Raw genomic sequence first — 20,448 nt, 5'->3', positions numbered from 1 at the left:
CCTCTTTACTACGTGGTGACGACCGTAAACCATACTGAACTCTCTGAAAAATCTTCGGATTTCCAGTGCCAAGCGTCCCCGGGCCTGTTTTCGATTCCCGCCATAACGCTAGTGGTAACAATTAAGATGAATTCATGTTCTTCACAAGGAGGTTTTCTACAATGATAAATGATGATGAGCACCGAATAACTAGGTTGCTAGTCCCCAACCTGTCCTGATGAAGACCCCGCCGCAAGGGCTCCACTAATTCCTGCACCATCTGTGGGTCGAAACGTCGACAACTGTCCACTATGTTCCAGCCCCCCATTTGAAATTGTTACATATAAAGTATTACGTGGGGCATGCGGTTCTTTAAGTGATATATTTGGATTTATGATCGTCTGTACATTTCAATTGACCTATAAATGTGTCAGATTTTTGTCTGATTTTATTGTCACTACTCCCTACCTGCACTATCCTCACCTTATCACTTCTCCCTTACTCCCTGGGGCACTATTCAACCTTTTCAAAATGAGTAATGTTGGATACTATATCCTGGTTTTGTCTACATTGAGAATAAAACATTGTAGATTCATTAACTGCAATACTATTATTATTTAATTTGTGGTAATTAGTCATTTCTCACTGGGACCCCTTCCCTCTCAGGACGGTGACTGGGGGCATAAATTACAATTCTAGATCCACATGGAGCAAAATTCAGGGCAGGTGCAGGACAGTGCTCAGGCATAAACTACTATTCTAACTCCACTAAGAGCAAAACTCAAAAAAGGACCATGATGTGGGGGATAAATGACTAACTCCGCTGGGGGGCAAAACTCTGAGCCGGTGCTGGACTGTGATGGGGCATACATTACTATATTAACTCCACTGGGAGCAAAATTCAGGACAGGTGCTGGAGAGTGACTGGGGCATACATTATTATTGTAACTCTGCTGGGGGCATAACTCAGGGCATGTGCTGGACAGTGACTGGGTGCATAAATTACTATTGTAACTCTGCTGGGGCAAAACTCAGGGCATGTGCCGGACAGTGACTGGGTGCATAAATTACTATTGTAACTCTACTCGGGCAAATCTCAGGGCAGGTGCTGGACAGTGATGAGGGCCAGAAATCACTTTTGTAACTCCACTAGGGGCAAATCTCAAGGCATGGGCTGGACAGCGATGGGGGGCATAAATTACTATTCTAACTCAGCTGGGGGAAAATCTCAGGGCAGATGCTGGACCATGACAGAGAGCATAAATTACTATTCTACCTCGGCTGGTGGCAAAACTCAGGGTAGGTGCTGGACTGTGACGTGGTATGAATTACTTCCCGAACTCCAGTGGGGGCAAAACTCAGGGTGAGAACTGAAACATGATGTGTGGAATATATTACTGTTTGAGCTCCGCAGGGGGCACAACTCTAGGCAGGTGTTGGACCATGGCAGGAGCATAAATTACTATTCTAACTGCACTGGGAGCAAAATTAAAGGCAGGTGCAGGCTCATGATGGGGTGAATAAGTTACTATTCTAACTCTGCTGGAATAAAAACTAAGGGCAGGTGCTGGACAATGAGAGGAGCCATAAATTACCATTCTAACTGCTGGGGGCAAAACTCCGGGTGGGTACTGGACCATGACATGGGGCATAAATTAGTATTCTAATTCAGGGCAGGTGCTGGACCATGAAAGGGGTCATACATTAGTATTCAAACACTGCTGGGGGCAACACTCAGGGCAGGTGCTGGATCATGATGGGGATAAACTATTACACCACTGGGGGCATAACTCAAGGCAGGCGATGGAAAGAAATGGGGGGCATAAATTACTATTCTAACTCTGCAATCAACAACATTCAGTATAGGTTCAGGACACAGACTGTGGTTGTATTTTACTACTGCCAGTCCACTAGGGACTGGGGTAAGCGGAGATGAATGGCTGGGGTCTTATTACTTATTATCACTCCACCTGTGGCATACTTGAAGCAGGAGCCAAAGACTGACTAGCCTCACATTCCTATTGAAAATCTTCTAGATACTTTCCTCAGGACTGTTGGGCGTAGACTAGTTTTTTGGGGGAGAATGCAGATAAAAACTGAAATGCAATTTTAAGATGGAATTATTTTTGGTTCACAGAAAGATAGTGGTTTTGCCAAGTTCCAGTTTCTCCAAAAATCCATGACCCACTTGCCAAAAGATCAAAGGAAGAGTCTCACCCTTGTTTCCACAAGCCCAAATGTTTGTTTCAACAACCAATCTACCTGTAATATTCTTTCGAAGCAAAACGTGTAAAATGTAAACACTGTACTGAACTCATTATTTTTAATGACAAAAATATGGGTATTTCTTTCCCACTAGGCAATTTGCAGATGTTACAAATCTAGATTAAAGCCTTTCATTTTCCATCTAATGCAGATTCTAAGCATTTGTATATTTTTCCTGTCTTACAAAAGGTGAACAAAATAAATGCATGCATGCATGCATCTTACTAGTAGTATGGCCTCCATCAACCAATCTTTGTAGAATGCCCCAAAGAAGAAAACAGGAAAGTAATCTCCAATGTGTAGCCCCTCAAACATACTCTGACATTAACATCCACTTTTAACTAATTTTTACTGTTAGTAATAAACCCTTTCTTCTGCATGACAATCAAAACCCTCTAAAAAGCACAGCCTAAAACCTGGTAACCCTTTAAGTTTTTAGATGGACTACTTACCACACCTGTCCCGGACGCTCTTCCGCTTGGCATCTTTCGTGATTTGAGGACTTGATTCTGCTCTAGGTCTTCTCGTGCAGATACCACTGCCAGTTTGTCTCTAATCACTTTACCGGCTTACGATTGGTGCCCAGTCATAGCGCACAGAGTATTGCCTTTCATCTTCAGCAAAGCCCCGCGCTTTTTATCTTTGTGGTCCATCCTATCCGTCCGCTCAATTACATATCCATGTGAGGCCAACTGGTGTGACTTTATTTTCATTCCAGATTTTACTTCATTTACATCAAATTTATCATTGATCTTCCTACTTTATTCCCCAACTGGAGCCAATATCAACCCTGACTGGCGACTTCTCTCTTCTTTCCCTTTTGTCTCGCATTTGCTGATTTTACTCGTGTTTTTTATGTTGCAATAGACGGTCACCTGATGAAGGCTCAAAAGCCGAAACGCGCGTAGTTCTCCACCTACCTCTTTGCCTCCATCATTCTTTATTCATGTCTAATGCTATGTTCATGTGTGTTATATGTTTTTAATGAATGTCTATGCTGCTGTTATATTTATAATTGATCAGTATTTATAAAATATCTAACAGCCTGTAATTTATCAAATAATTATAAAACTAAAATATTGACTTAAAAATTAAATAAAAAATTAAAGCTTTTTTCTATCATTTTGGTGATTATTCTTATCATGTGGGCTTTTTCTGTAAATGTGTAGGTTATCAGTTTTACTTGCCTTATGTTATTTGTTTACTTAGCTATAGACCTTTTTCAAATTAATGTCTGGGACCTTTAAGTCCACGCCAAATCCATTTTTCCAAATTTACACTATTTATGCTAACATTAATAAGGCCAATGTACCATTAGTATATAGTTTACTGCCTGATAAGCAATCCTCGACCTACTTAGAATCTTTATCTGCAGTTCAAGCTAAAACATTGAGTACAAATTCTAGAAAAGTGAATATTGACTTTGAATTAACAATGATAAACAAAATAACCAAATTGTACCCCAAATGCCAAATTGAAGGATGTTTTCTTCCACTTTTCTCTGGCATTTTGGCATCAATTTAAATAAACATCCCTAGTTGAGGATTACTTTTTAAACAGTAAAGTTCAATTTGCATTACGTAAGCTAACTGCATTAACTTTTGTGCCTCCAGAAACTGTGGAAGAATTTTACACTGCAATTTATGAATCTGAATATCTTATCCAAAATGAAACAAAATTGCCCCTTTGGTTGAATGACTTTGAGGACACCTGGGTTGGCTCTCTAAGCAGGTCGGGTAGCAGGAGAAAGCCAAAATACGCAAATGAATGGTTGAACTGCTACACAACCTGTTTAAACGTAGGTGCAAAAACTAACAATGTCATTGAGTGATAGTGCAATTCCTTCAACAAAGCAATTGGCAAACATAATCCCAACCTGTAACATTTCTTGGAAATCTTGAAGCAAAAACAGAGTTTGCAAGAAATAAGAATTGCGCAGTCACTCGCAGTTAACCTGAACCCAGGTGTTCAAAAAAAGCAAGGAAATGTTGGTGGTTGCTTTAGACTTCTTGTGGAGTCTTGAATACATTCTACATTATTAAAACTACTACCCTTACCAGTAGATTACTTGCCTGTTTTTATATTTTCCCATAATGTAATTATCATTTTTTTTCAAACCAAATTCAGATGTTTGTTTTATTTTTAGTGGTTTAAATCTCTTCTATATTGTTTTTAGTTGTTGTATATTTATTTTGTAAAACATGTCCCTAAACTCTGTTGTGAGGGTGAACTGCTACAACATGCATGGAATGTAATTTTGTGGGTATGCCATACTTTACATATTTTTATAACACGCTGGCGAATGAAATACCTCCCCACTACTTCCACTGAAAGCATATCCAATTGAACTATTTAAAGTTTAGAGGAGTTCTTCAGGCCTGTTTCTTGTGTCAGAAAAAAAGTATTTTTTTGCCATTTGATACAATGTACATTTGTGTTAATTTTTTTAAAGAAAATTTGTAAAACAATTTTAGGGTTTTACATAAATTGTTCAATTTAATGATAATGTTCTTTCATGTAAATACATTTTTTATTTTTTCAAGTAAATATAAAATATTGACTTTCAAACAATGTGTCTTTTTTCATGCCTTAAGTTGATGATCTTCGGTAAATGTATTTATTCTTTTAAATATAGTTGAGTAAAAAGAATACGTTTAATATACTTTATGTTTGGTTGTGAAAGAAATTGTGTTTTGTTTTTTATTTGATTTTTTTAATACATTTATAGACTCCCAAAGTAATCATTTAGGTAACTAAAAAAAGTAAGTGCTAGCAAGTATTAATACACTTCCTCACCCAAAACCACTTTTTCCTCTAGCCCCCACTGCTAAAAGTGAATGTCTAGTGCGGTAAAGCAAGTGCTCTCCTGAAACATTTTTGCAAACTAGCACTCATTTATTTTTATAATTCATGAAACACAAATTGTTTCAAATTAATACTATGGATTTATAATTAGTACCCAAGTATTAATACACTTCCCCCCAACACCCATTTTTCCCCTGGCACCCCGCCCATAAAAATAAATGTCTAGTCTGGTAAAGCAAGTGTTTTCTTTAAATTAGAATAAATGAGTGCTTTTTTAAAAATATTTTATAAACAAAAAAAATTTCAGGTTAATACGCAGGTATTAAAATTAGTAGCTGAGTATTAATACATGTCCCCACCCAAACCCCCTTTTTCCTCTGTTATCCCACCCCTAAAAGTAAATGTCCTTTTTAATATTAATATAATATTTGCCTGTTGCTTGAAAAAAAAATATTCAGGGTGATACACATGTATTCATATTAGTACCAGGGAATTAATATACCCCAAAACTCTCTAGCACCCCATCCCTGAAAGTAAATGTCTTATCTCTTTGCATAGCAACTCACTCTTTAAACTAAATCTCCTTACCCCTTCAACTAAATATCCCTATTTTATAAGACAATAATATTTGCGGCATAAATATTTCCAAAATAAGCTAATATAGTCTCATTAATACTCAGATATGAAAATATAAGCTGAGTTTTAAAATACTACCTCACCACCCCACCCAAAACCCTTTTTTCCTCCAGCATCTCACCTGAAACACATTTACTTAAAATGTGAACATGCTGAGAAATTTCTAAACAAATCATTTGTATATGTTGCCTTAGAGCACACACACGGCCTGCTTTTGTGCTTGCAGCGCGCAGTGCAACAATGTTTGTTGGCGTCCTGTAATGACCTCCTTCTCTAGGGATTCCCTCATTAACCCCCATTTAGCAGTTGCCCTCAAGTCTACATAATCACGCTCTCTCACGCATTTCTGCATGCAACTTCTTGAGGACCGCTAATAGCTCACTGTTAAATATTTCAGGTGTTTTATTTACAAACTGCAAGTAACTAAAGGATCTCTCTGACAAAAGCAGTAATCCACTGATCTAATTACATTATATACACTTTGTGAACTGTATGGTACACATGCTTTGCAGCAGGACTATTAATGCTCTGTGCTACTTTATGATGAGTCCAACATTTTACTAGACAAAACTCCCATCTCTCTCCAGCAGCTTCATTATTCACCAGAGTTATTGTGACATTTTTAGTGTTGACGAAAAGTGCTGGAGGTGAGGAACGCTGCAGCAACTGCTTTTAAATACATAATTTATTTTTAAAAGCAGTGCCCTCCCCTAAAGTCAGCACCCAGTGTGGTAGCATCAGTGGCACTGCCCTAGATCTGGTACTGCACATACATTACAGTAAATCTCAGTGGCTGTGCTTTCAATTGTGTAAGAGCAGAGTTTGTTTACATTCTTAGATACGATAGGCGTTGTTGTAAAGCTCCATTCTGGTTGCCATGCATTTTGTGGAAACCGCAAGAGGGATGAGTAATTGCAGTGTTTGTCTCCTGGCATTGTTGCAACATTGCTCCTACTGGCATTGTTGTTATGACACTTGTGGTTATGCCATTCAGCATAACCATTTGCGTTGTAATGACAGCATTGTCATGAGAAGCGTGGTTATGCAATTAGACATAACCACTGGTGCTGTAATGATATCGTTGTTATGACAAGCATGGTTATGCCATTCGGCATAACCACAGTCATTGTAATGATCCCACCGTTGTTCTGCTTTCGTTTAAAAAAACTTTTAATTCATAAGCTTTTATTAAAAGCGAAATTTCCCCTAAGAACACTCAAAGTATAGAGCTTATTGGGATTGCTTACTATAAAAAGAGAGACATCCTACAAAAGAGGGAGGTATGGGAATAATGGGGCATATTACCAAGCAATAGCGATAATTATCGATATTGCTTGGTTAGAGACAAAAAAATTACCGCTGAGCTGCGGCGATTTTTATCGCAGATAAACCTTGGTATTACCAACGTTTATCGCAAATGCGATAAAAATCGTCCGCAATGCATGAATATCGCTGAAAAGTCCGCGATATTCATGCATTACCGAGCTAATGCTCTTAGCCATGTTATCCACCTCCCATTGGATAACATGGCTAAGAACTGCTCAGGGCAGGTGTTAGCTTTTGGAGATATTCGCGCTTAGCGCGATTATCTCCAAAAGTTGGTAATAGGAGATAGCGATGTTAGCAACTGTTTCCAGTCGCTAACATCTTGGCACGCCCACTTTGCATGTCATTAGTGATAAATATCACTGACATGCAAAGTGGGGCCCAAGATGGTCGCCATCTCCTACTAGCTGTCGCTAACTGGTGTTAGCGACAGCTAGGTAATAGGGAGATAATTTTATCTCTGCTTTCTTGGCTTTTAAAGCCAAAAAAGTGGAGATAAACTCCCTTGATAATATGCCCCAATATGAGCAAATGTTTGGGGCTTATAACTAATCATTGGGAATGTTACCACCCCAGAGACTTCAGGGTGCTACAGGACCTGGTAAAGAACAGAGGATGGAGAACCTGCTGTTTGCATTAGCCTGTGGAACACCTTGTACCTACGAACTAGAAGAGCTTTTGTTCCTGCCTTCAAAACTGGATCCACTAATCCAAGTGATCAGACTGGCTGTCTATTGTATAAAATATAATTTTATTCCCACATGACCCATTATGGTGCACCAAGAAACGTATTGGGAAAAATGAATACAAAATTGGGCACAAGCAGGTAAGGTAAGTATACCTTGATTCTCCATCCCTCACTCCAGCTGATGGTGAATGGGTCCCTTGAAATTAAAATATATATTTTTTTAGGTGGATTTATTTATTGGATTTGTGGATCCTGTAATGAGTTTATGATTCCTTTTCTCATCCTTGACCCCAGTTTCCTCCTGCGGGTCTCAGGTCCCTGCATAAGAAATAAAATCCTAGAAGGAAAAGCTAAAAATAAAATAAAAGTGGAGCACCTTTGCTGCATGCTGCCAATGGCAATGTCACACATGTAGTGTGTCATGGGGGACTAATAGACTGGGATTGGGTGCATGCAGGGTTTGCGATCAGTGCCAGGCTCGATGTCAGTCTTTGCAATAAATCTCTGCTGTGCAAGGTGAAAGACCTTGCTTATTGGGGCTGGGCATGCACATGGGTTGAGAAAAGTTTGAAGGGTGTGCATTGCTGGAGTTTGGCCCATAAGAGATATTGGGAGCAGGTCCTAGCTGAAGGATATGCACAACAGGCTTTGCGTGCATGAGTGGGGTAAGCACATGTGACAGAATTCCATGTGCTGATGGGGGGCGTGGCCAGGCTGCTAAGGTGGCAGACGTGAGTTCCAAGTGATCCATCTGCATGGCCCTGATTCTCCTGCAGAACCTCGTGGAGATACAGCCCACTGCGCTGAAAACAAGATGTGCCAGGCACAGACACGGTAGTGGAGCTGCTGCTCGAAAACCAGTGAATTTGATTGCCCCTCTCATAGCGACAGCCAGAATACGCCACAGCACGGCCCAGGATCAAATGGCCACGAGCGCCTAGGTGAGAGGGGCGGATAGAGGAGGAAGCTCTCGTACATCTCACTGGGGTAAGTTGGGGTGTAGGGTGTGGTGCACCAGGGCCCTGGAGAAGAAGTCTGCTGCTGGGCAGTGTACCACTAGACCCGCTGTGCAAAGGGAAGACAGAGAAACCCCGCTAACATAGCCAGCAGCAAGTCAGGGAACAGAGGAGAGGCCATATGTGCGGAGACCTGCTGGACCACAAGGTCAGACAGCGCCGGGTCCTGGCGGTCCCAGCCGAGGCAAAGAGAGGTTGGGCGCATCCCACCACTTTGCGAGGAACACGGCGCCCTCCACTGCCTAGAATCCTGAGCCCTTTTTCTATCTAGAAGCTGCAGCAGAAAGTATGCACCCTACCGGGGTTCAGGACAAGGCAGGCATGAGCACCTTGGAGGGAGCCAGGGATAATAGAGGTGATTCATTGAGGTGGGCTGTGGTGGGGTATGTGAGGCATCTGTGCTCGGTGTCACAACCCCTAACCCACAGATTGCAACAGGGGGTCTGCTGGACTCTGCTAGGAGCGCGGGGCTCTCCGAACCCTGTGATCATTAGGCCAGTAAATAGAGGCAAGGCTGCCCAAGGAGGGATCCATAGGATCGTGAGATCCCCGCACCGCGGACACGGGGCATCCGCCGCCTGGAGCCTGGAGCTGGTAGATAAGACTATCCGCATGGAGGAGAACGCAGGGTCCCATTAAAAGATGCGGCCCAAGGAGGTGAATAACGACCCAGCCCGCGTAGCACCTGTGGACAGACAAGATAAGCGTGGGAGGCAGCAGGCCCAGGCCCTATAGCATGGGTGAAAAGATGGTTCCCTTCTGAATTTGGGATTAGCATCCTATGCATGCAGGACTGCAAAGCGACAGAGAGAGTGTTAGGGTGTGTGCACGGCCTGCTTGACACAATGCAACTTGTGGCATCGAGTGGAGCATCACACACGCGGCCTGTGGAGTGTGTGTACCTCTCGACGAGTGTGATCCCTCCTGCTCCAAGGAAGGTGCAAAAATACGTGCTAGACCCAAAAAATCAAGCGGAGGATAGTCTACGACAGTGGGCCCCTTTGATACCATAGGAGTAAGGGCACGGACGCTGCCAACAGTCTGTAAGCCCAGCACTATGTAACTGTCTTGGCTGAGACCAGTCTTTGGAACTGGCAGGTCATGGACGTGAGTGCCTGAAAGCATGTGTATTCACTTAACCCAGGTACAACCTACACACAGGGGCATAAATAGTGGTATCAGCTATCTAAGGCGAGCACTGCACAGACGCCCCTCGCAATAGGTGCAAAAGCAGAAGGTAGCCGGAGAGGCCAGGAGTACAGACAGTGTACTGCCCATGACCAAGGGTGTGGTGGATGCGGCCTGGGACTCCAGAGGCACAGGAAGCATACTAAGGACACAGTAACGGATGCAGCAACACACTTGTAGAGCAATGACAACAATATTTTTAATGTTGTCTGCCAAACGTACACCCCCTCCCTGGATGCTAGTAGCAGCCGCACGCCACATGCGACTGACCAAACCAGTAAAAGATAAAGGAGGATTTCTCCGGAGGCGGCCTCCGGGGCCTGGAAAACCACGCACTTGTAACGCACTACCACGCAATGTGAAGACGTTGCCTTAAAGGTAAGAAAGGGATCAACTGTGGTGTAACACCTATAGACACCGCCAAGCACTCTGGTAGCATTCTGGTCATCCCACATGTACTCCTTGTGTGACAGAGGTCTCTACATCATGCCTGAATACCCACCACACAGCAATTGGTCATGGGGCGCCTCCGAAACAACACACAACACTTGGCAGTGCAATCAGAGATACACAACAATCAGCGTATGGAATCAAGGAATGTTAGAGAGTCCCCGAATACAGTGCTCTCCACTAAACTGGACACAGTGTTGGCGGCAGTGGAAAAAATTGTCGCAGCCCTAGAGAGCACTCTGAGCTCATTGGACGCCAAAATAGACAAGGTTGTCTCAGACTTTACACTACTAAAAGCAGACCATCAAAAACTGGCTGAGAAGGTTCAAACCTACACACAGTCCCTGGCAGAATTGAAACCTGTCACGTGCAGCCATGCATCGGCATTGCAAGATCTCACTGAAAAATGGATGCCCAGGAGGACCGGCTGGAAAATGCAGAGGGCCGCTCACGATTTAACCATGTACGTGTGATGGGCCTTCCTGAAGGCAAAGAGGGACATGACCCTGTGGCATATGTGAAGCAATGGATACGCAGTATTCTCCTTGACAACTTGCTCTCACCACAATTTGTAGTGGAAAGGGCTCACAGGGTACCAGCCCGTCGATCGCCTATAGGGACCAGGCCACAGCCACTGCTCTTCAAGCTCCTCAATTACAGGGACAGGGATGTAGTACTATGGGAAGTGCGTAAACTCACTGAGGTGCGTGTACATAATCAAGCAGTAATGATGTTTCCAGACTATACTATACAAGTTCAAAAGAGACTGAGCTCATTCCTTGAAGTGTAAAAACAATTGCACTCCCTGAACTTACGTTACTCTCTCATGTTCCCAGCGAAATTACAAATTGCATGTGAGGGCCTGACCAAATTATTTGGAACGCTGTCGGAAGTTTGATTCTGGCTTGAGGAAACAGCTTCTAACACTGCCCAGGCCTGACTCAGGATTACTCACCTCACCGAAGCAGGAGAATTTGCCACCCCAGAAGGAAGGCATACCCTGCACAGTTGCACCCGCAGAATGGCACACCAGACATGGTGCAGAGGGAATTGGAACATCACAGGGCTCTCCATGCAGCTAGCTCTCAGAGCTGGGACAATTGGTGTCAAACGCCCCAAGCTGAAAGTCTGACGGGGTCATACCCGGCAAGATCCGATTGCCAGAAATCACTTCGCAGATATCCCTAAAAATAATTTGAATGCCGGACACAATGTTATAGTACAATATCCATTTACTGTGTGCACTAGCAGTAGTGCTCTTTCCCTCATATGTCCCACACCGGCAGGAGCGCAGCCTAGCGTGCCATGCACCCACAGCACGGGGAGGCCCACTAACGCATTTAGCAAAAGCAATTTGTTCCTGCAACCCCGTCCAAGAGATGATCTCTCTGCTGGACATCGGGGTAAATGTCACAATGCACAGGCATACATCACATAACCCCATAACCGAGTATGTTACTCGTACCAGTTGCCACAGTTTGGCCCTATAGTCTGGTCGAGCAGTGACTACATACTTGCTCTAATGATGTTATGTGCCTGGAATGCGAATTTTTAACCCCCTTTCAGTTCAATCCTACTCCAACACTATGGGCTGGCACCCTTGATATTGCAGATGACTCCAATTCCCCCAGACACCCATGGCGCAAGTTAACACAATAACCAGGAACGTAAGGGGCGTGCACACACCATCCTGGAGGTATTCAGTGTTTGCGTATATACAGAGCAGACATAAAGAGATTGGTCTCCTGCAAGAAACACACCTTACCCAAGTGGAGGCAGAACGTCTCTGTAAATGCTGTAGGGGCAAAGTGTATAGCACAAACTACTCATCCGAGGCACGTGGGGTACTGATATGGGTTAAAGCAGGTGTTCCCCACACAGTGGAAGTAGTGGCTATAGATCCAGAGGGCAGGTACATCTTTGTGATTGAGGCTGTTGAGTTGGTATACGCACCAAACGTAGACCAAGGGCCTTTCCTCCGTAATTTGACCGAAGTACTCGCTACATGGAGTGAGATTCTATGGATAACAGGGAGAGACTTTAATGCTGTCCTAGAAGTACACCTAGACAGGTCATATCTGACCATGGCGCTTACAAAGGCAACCTCCAATGCACAAACCCTGCAGGTTGGCCCACTAACTGGTCCTTAACAGACATCTTGCACGCATGCAACCCCACAACACGCATATACTCATTCCACTCCGCCGTTCATGACCTACACATTAGGCTTGCCCCTTTGTGTGGTCACATGTGCTGTTCCTACTCATCAAACACACTGAGTATTGGCGGCGCACACACTCAGACCACAGCCCTCAATTAATACAGGGCCCGATACCAACATGGCACCTACAGTCAGCAGCCCTGGAAGATCAGGCATATCAGTCCTCACTGGGATCACCAATGCTATATTTCAAAAAGAGTGAACATTCACAGAAGATTACCTCCTTGAAGGGAACGCTTTTAACCCCTTCCAGGCTCATGACGAGCTGGGCTCGTCATGGCGTAGCCTCCTCGCACGCTGATGCCGAGCCCAGCTCGTCATGAAACATGCGATTTTGTAAATCTGAGCACAGGAGGAGAATTCTCTGAGCGCGGATGTGGTAACAATCAGGGGGCATTGCACGGAAGCTAGTTGAAACATACGCAAACAACTAAGCACAGAGGTGGGTAGAATAGAGGATAAGCTACTAAAATATGAAAATCAGCAGTCAGAAGGGGGTAGGAACACAAACACTTGAGAATCCTTACGGGCAAAGCATACAGACTATTTAGAGCAACTATGTTGTCATAATTACGCAGCGGACTCATGCTTCTGCATGTCGTGCAGGCAGAACACTGGCATGGTTACTATGCCAGTATCAGGTGTGCCGCCCCATAACGGCCCTCAGAATAGACACTGGTGCAATTGTTTACACGCAGAATGAAATACACACGGCAATGCTGAAGCATTACACTGAGCTACACCAATCCAAAACTCACCGGGCAGACAGACAAATTGCCTCACTCTTAGGGTCACTAAATTTACTGACAGCTACACCGGAGCAGGAGAGACGCTGAATGAACCCAACACACCAGAGGAAGTCTGTAGCACAGTTATGGCACTGGCAAGCTGGAAAACCTCAGGCCCCGATGGGTTCCCTGCAGGACTCTACAAAGCTTACACCACAATACTTGTCCCTTATCGGCACACGGTGTACGCAAATGCCATTTGTGAAAAGCTTCTCCCAGCATACATGAATGCAACTAATTTAGTATCCCTGCTTAAGCCTGCTCTTATAGGCCATCAGTCCTCCCCAATGTAGAATATAAAATATTAGCAACACTTCTGGCACACAGGCTGGCACAGGCATTTCGCTACCTGATCAATAGCGATCAAAATGGTTTCGTGCCCACCCGAAATACCTCCTTAAACTTGAAGCGTTTTCACAGGATAGCAGCATATTCACAAGCCCGATGGCCGAGAGCTGACTGCATCAAAAACACAAGAGGGAGGTAGAGCAGATAGTTGGATTCGCGCTCCACAACGATATTTAAGTAAACAAAGGAAATCCAACATTCAGAGGTGAAGGGAAGAGAGTGATCAATAAATGTTGAAGCACTCAGTGTTTTGTAAAATACCCCTCACACACCAAAAGGCCCCTTGGTGTCATGCTTCATCATCGGGGTCTTCGCACCCCTCTATCGGGATGCGGCGTGCTGCGACCTACGGCTACGCGGGAGCACTTATGGTGTTGACTATGTGTGGTGTACAGTGTGTGGGGTATGTTTTCAAGTGAGTGGGGGGATGTGTAGTGAAAAATTAAAAAGTACCTGGCACTAGAGTGTAAAAAGAAAAACAATTTTATTCTGAACTCTGGCTGGTACTGTTAAAAGAAGTGCAGGACGAGGTCAAGGCTGTTGTAATAATGAACAGGACCTCTGGTGTGCGTTGTTGTCGACATGTTTCGGAGACAAGCTCCTTCCTCAGGACGGGGGCACAACCTCCCCTCCCTACTCACGTCTTAGTTATTAAAAAAGTGTATTTACAGAAAAGTGAAAATAAGTATAGGCTAAGTGTGCCTACAGCGGTCTGCTACAAGCACAATGACCTGTAGAAAGACAAAAATAACACCTAATGGTTACCCATGTAGCGGGTAGTTCAAGCAGGTGCAGTCACCTGGAACCATACCATTTGCTTATTAGTAAGCATGTTGAAAAAGGGGACTCACAACACATACAACATAAAACACATAAACTACTAGGGTTTACTGTAAGTTGGAATCATACTTGTGAAGCTTCTTTGTAGGCTTCATGAGCAAATTGGGAACGTCGGGGTGTTGCTCCAATGGCTATCTGTAGTGGAGAATGATGCAGCTTTAATCATTCATTCTATCTCACTTACTTATGTACAGGTGGTCATTATGTACTAGTTGTTCAGTATTATACTCACAAGGACAGGACGCTCTGATCGCCGCCTTACCCCTCACGCTGCTCCGCTGGTGTGGAGTAAGGCTATGGTCATGGTTACTTATACAATTTCTAGAGGTTGGTTTAAAATGAGTAGTGGTTTTTAGCAATCCTGCATCTGCATAAATGTTTAGATCCAGAAAGACCAATGTTTCGTCCTCCATCGATGTACCTCCTCCAGCATTTTATATTCGACCTGTATGGATTCTGGTCATGGAGGATCTTGTTGGTCTCAAGATGGTGCACGTAGAGACCAGCCAGGCTCGGAGCAAAAGTGCTTCCCATGCTGGTCCCGTGGCATTGTTGGTAAATCGTGGTTTTATACTGGAAAAAGTTATTTTGCAAAGCCAGAGAGATGCACTCCAGGACCAATCCTCGTGGTGTCTGGTATTTCCATGGGGTGGAAAAAAGAACCTCCTCAATAATCATCAATGTTTCGTCATGAGGGAGGCTAGTATAGAGGCTTTCCACATCTAGGGACATCAGAAGCTGGGTTTTAGGGTTGAATGTTGTTTCTTGCAGTAGTTGTAAGACAGCCTTTGTGTCCTTTAAGTAGGTGTTTGTAGATTGTACTAAAGGTAGCAGAAAGGCATCTGCGAATTTCGATAGTGGTTCTAAGATTGAGCCAATGCCCGATACTATCGGTCTCCCCGGGGGTTTGGTGAGATCCTTATGTTTTTTTGGAATACAATAAAAGTATGGGATGCGTGGTTTTTTCTGCTCCAGGAATTCTCCTTCCTTCTTACTCAACCAATCATGTGTTAGGCCTTCTTCAATCATACCCCCGATTCTTGTCCTGAGGTTTTCTGTTGGATCCTGTTGTAGAACCATGTAGTTGCGTCTATCCGATAGGAGTCTCATACACTCATTATCGTAATCCTCGGTTGACTGTAACACTATAGCTCCCCCCTTATCTGCTGGTTTTATAACTATACTTGTGTCTCCAGACAAGGTTTTTAAGGCAAGTTGTTCTTCCTTAGTTGTGTTGTGAAAAGTCCGTGTGGAGGACACATCCAATTTGTTGACCTCAGTCATTATGGCTTTCTCAAAAGCAAGTAGCTCGATAGGGAGTGCTGAGTCAGGGGGTGTGAAGGTAGATTTAGGTCTCAGACCTGTGTCTGTTGTCAAGGCTTGCGTTGGTTTATCTATAAAAAAAGCCTGCAGTTTCAATTTTCGTATAAATTCCTGTATCTCAATGTTCACCTTGAAAATGTCTGGTCTCTGTGTTGGCACAAAACCCAAACCTTTATTTAATACTTGTTGTTGTATTTTCGTCAGTGGTTTGGAAGTCAAATTTACCACTAGGTCCCTCTCTGGTTGCTGGTTGATGCTTGGTTGGGTAAGGAGCCTGTCATGCTCCTGGTTTGCCGGGGGTTCTCTTGATCTTTCTCCTCCCAAGTGACATTGTTGCCTTTCTGTTTTTTTCCGCGGTTCCCTGGGCGGAAGCCTAAAAAGGTTGTGGACCATAGAAACCTCCATTGAAGTCTGGATTCCATTGTGGGTAACCCTGAGCATTAGTAGGGTGGTTGAACTGGAATGGCTGGAAAGGTGTTTGTCCCATAAATTGTGGGTATTGGGGTGGGTATCCTCTCCACCCTCGTTGTCTTGGGAACTGTTGTCTTCTTTGCCTCCAGCCGCCTCTATTCTGGCGATTCCTTCTGCCACCGCTGGAATTTGAGCTGGTTGAGCTTATGTCTGACCCATCACTGTCAGTGTCGTTATTTCTGTTCATGGATACATAGTCAGCTCTAGTATATGGATAAGCTCCTTCTGGTGTGAATTTGTCTTTATCTTTACTCAATTTGTTGAGTTTGCTTTGCTTCAAAGTAAATTCAAATTCTGTCATTTGTTGGTTGAGCTCGTCTAATCTGGTTTTCAGATCTTCGGTTGACATATATGTGTTTAGTTTTACCTCAATCTTTCCAATTTCGAGAGCTGACTGCTTCATATTAGACCTGGAGAAAGCATTAGACTCTCTAGAGTAGGGTTTCCTGTTTGCAGCACTAGAGAACTACCAACTGGGGGGCTCCTTTGTAGATATGGTGAAACTACTATACAGTGCCCCTACTGCGCGAGTGAAGACAGACCCATATATATCCAACCTGGTAAAGGTCTACAGAGGGACCAGACAGGGATTCCCCCCTCTCTGTTGCTTTTTTCCTTGGCCACAGAGCCCTTAGCTGAAGCGATATAGACAGAGATCGCAGTGGGCATGGAGTTAGGAGATGGTATTCACACGATATCCTTGTACACAGACGATCTCCTCCTATATGTGCACAATGTTCACTTCTTACCGCAGAGGCTAAATAAAATAAAATTGATACTTGTATAGCCCACCACTCACCTGCAAGGGTCTCAAGGCGCTTCTACGAATACAGCTGTGGAACCCATCCTGGCTTTCCCTGTGAGGCGTCCACTCCTGGGCACCCCCAAGGTGGAGGCCAGGCATCCTTAGCATTGTGGGGGCTGTTGTGGAGATTAAGCAAGCTATTACCCAGAGTTGCAGAGTGGGACTCCATAATTGGAATAGGCACTGAGGCGAGAATTATCAGGTCCATGGAATTTTGAGCCCAAGACCCGCTGAGGCAGGGAATTGAACCCTGGTCCCGGGCTAGACCTCTGCATCAGGGTCTGCCGCTCTAACCATTGAGCCACACTTCTCCCTAGAAGTAATACTAGAATGCTTTGGCTCAGTATAGGACTTCAGGTAAATGCAGCTAAATCCTGCCTATACTCTTTCATTGAGCGGTGCGAAGACCCTAAGTACATGCTCAGTGGCACGGGAGTCCACTGGTGTGCCAACACATTCCCCTATCTGGGCATCCGCATATATAGGAAGGAACCCAGCTGATCTGCAAGAGGGCAACTTAGGCAGAGCCCTCACCACCTTCAGGTTGCCAAATGACCTTATGGTCCCTGCTCCCGCTCTCAGTAACAGGAAAGATAGCCATAGTAAAGAAAGTAGTGCTGCCCAGGATTCTTTTTACTTTATGAATCTCCCAAACTACATTGACCCAGCCTTTTTCAGACCCCTGGAGAAATTAGTAAAAGATTTCATATGGCAAAATTCCAAACACAGGGTAGTGATCAGCAAGCTCTATCTGCTGATAGATCGTGGAAGCCTTGTGGTCACGCACTTCGAGCAGTACAACTTGGCGATTCAAGTGCAATGGGTCGCCCAATGGTTTTCTGGCCGGTACAGGGGGGACACAGCAACCACCCAACCCTCCCTTCAGCTAACAGGTCTGCAAGTGATCTTCCAACCCAGCTCAAAGCCGAAACTGCCAGACTTGCTTTTGTTGAGTGTAGCGTACAGGTACTTTACATCACCAGCACAACCACACCCCACACTCCAGCTCTGCCAATAGAAGGCACACTCAGAGGAGGCACGATCACTACAGCAGTGGAGCTCAGACACTGGCATGCATCTGGAATCCAAGACATGGGTGATCTATACCGGGAAGGTGCCCTAATATCCTACACCACGTTAGTGGAAGAAGACGAGCTGCCCCCGGTCAATTCCTCCTACACTGCTCTCTTCTAGTGGCAGTCACAGCAAAGTGGGGAGACATGTCCACCAAGCCAGAGACGCACCTTACCATACAATACGTACATGTCATGGGTCAGAGTAGACACCTTACCAAATGGTTTGCAGCCACACTAACGCACCACACGTCGATAACCCTATCAGCCCTCCACCAGCATTGGGAGACAGACATGGGTTACCAAAATACAGACAAAGAATGGGAATCAGTGTTGGCTGGTCCAACATGGGGTCCCTAGAAATGTACGCCTGTGACAAATACAATTTTTTATTACCCATCAAGCGTACTCAAGCCCGCAAAAATCAGCGAATACTTTTATCATTTAGACACCACATGTCCCAGATGTAAGCAGTTGGATGCAGACATACCACACATGCAGTGGGGGTGTCCTGCACTGGCAAGATACTGGTCTGCAGTGGCAGAAACACTAACCCAAACCACAATCAGCACACTACCCTTTGAGTGGCACATCTACCTTATTCATTTACACCATGGAACCTGCAACAATTAGGCCAACGCTAGGTTTTTAGGCATGGGAATGACATTAGCGAAAAGGTTAATCACTAAAAGGTGGAAGGACCCTTTCCCCCCACACATAAGAATGTGGAGACGCTCTATGCTTAACTGGGCCAAGGCAGAGAGCACAGTGCTCAGGTGGGAGGACACACTTGGAATCAGGAAATTCCCTCTACTATCAGTTGGGTTGCAATCCTAGCGGCGCTGACCAACTCACATGTGAGCAATCCCTCTTCGCAAACCATAACAGATAGTGAACCTTTGAGACCCTCAGCTTAGAAAATGAGCCCATGATATTAAGCAAGATAGCAAAAAATAGTATGGAATATATTAGCCCACCAAGCAAGCACAGCGACGAACGCACCCTGCACCCATGTACTAGCTGTGGCCAACACACAAATAATATGAATAAACATCAGCGCAGTTGTCTTCTGGTGATCCTGGGAGCAAGCCTCATAGTTCACCCCCAATCCCCCTTAGGTATTACTTTGTCACAGTTTAGTTATTAACCTCCCCTACAGTTATGGGAAGTAAAGCACCCAGTGCATGCATAGCGTAATCATATATCAGAACAAGTCAAAATCAAATTAGCGGCAGCAACATAGATAGACACCTAAGGCCAGGTAAATGATCCTGGCCGAGACAGAGCAGGGGCCAAACATGATGGGTAATGAACCAGACAAACCTGGACACATGACAGAGCACGTTCGAATGCCAAATATGCATTTACAGATTACCCCCTGCTACTGTATTATGTTAAAACATCACAAACTAGTACTATCATGTGTGTTCCTAACATATAGAAATCTTCTAATGCAAGTAAAGCTGGCAAGGATAGTATGTCTAGATTAGGCAGTTTTCGCCGGCACAAGATGGACATTGCCGTGGACATCTGACATGCCCAAAAAAAGGGAAGAAAGGTTGTCATGTATCGTTTGAAACTAAGAATACCAAGGCTTTATCCCTGTTTGTTTGTATGATACTAGATATGAAAAACTAATAAAAAAATATTTTAAAAAAGAAGGCCATGTGCTGATGGGATAGAGCACAGAGGTTTCAGTGTACCATAACAAATACTCAAAATATCAAGTGAAGTTATGATTACTTTTTCTCTCAAAATGTTACCATATTAAAAAAAATGAAATAAATTTAAGAAAAGACAGCTAAATTATAAGAAAAAGTAAGAAGCTGCCTGAAATCTGGGTGCAGCAAGTTATGGGTGCATGCAGGGGTTTTGGGTATGAACAGGGTTTGGCGCAGGGCACAGATCAAGGTCTTGTACATTGGGAGTTGGGCCACATGTCCCTTGTAGATTGTTCCTGGTATGACATTGAGTTGTTGGTTGACTAGGGTGTGGGCCCTTGTCAAGCAAAAGCCACACTCCCTTGCAGGATGAACCACAAAAGGTCACTAAATTAACCTGTGCTTAACCATGGAGAGCTTGGCACAAAAAGCAGTCAGGCTTTATGGCTGAGATACCCGCCACCCCCTCTCAACACAATCCCCAAGGATGGGAAACCGGAAACAGTTCTGAAGTCTTTGGAAGACGGGAGGGAGTAACCCTCCCGGCCGTATTTATTAAAATATG

This window comes from Lissotriton vulgaris, chromosome 6, assembly GCF_964263255.1.
Source record: "Lissotriton vulgaris chromosome 6, aLisVul1.2, whole genome shotgun sequence".
NCBI lineage: Eukaryota > Metazoa > Chordata > Amphibia > Caudata > Salamandridae > Lissotriton > Lissotriton vulgaris.
The sequence above is the reverse complement of the archived record's forward strand: the minus strand, read 5'-3'. Positions refer to the sequence as shown.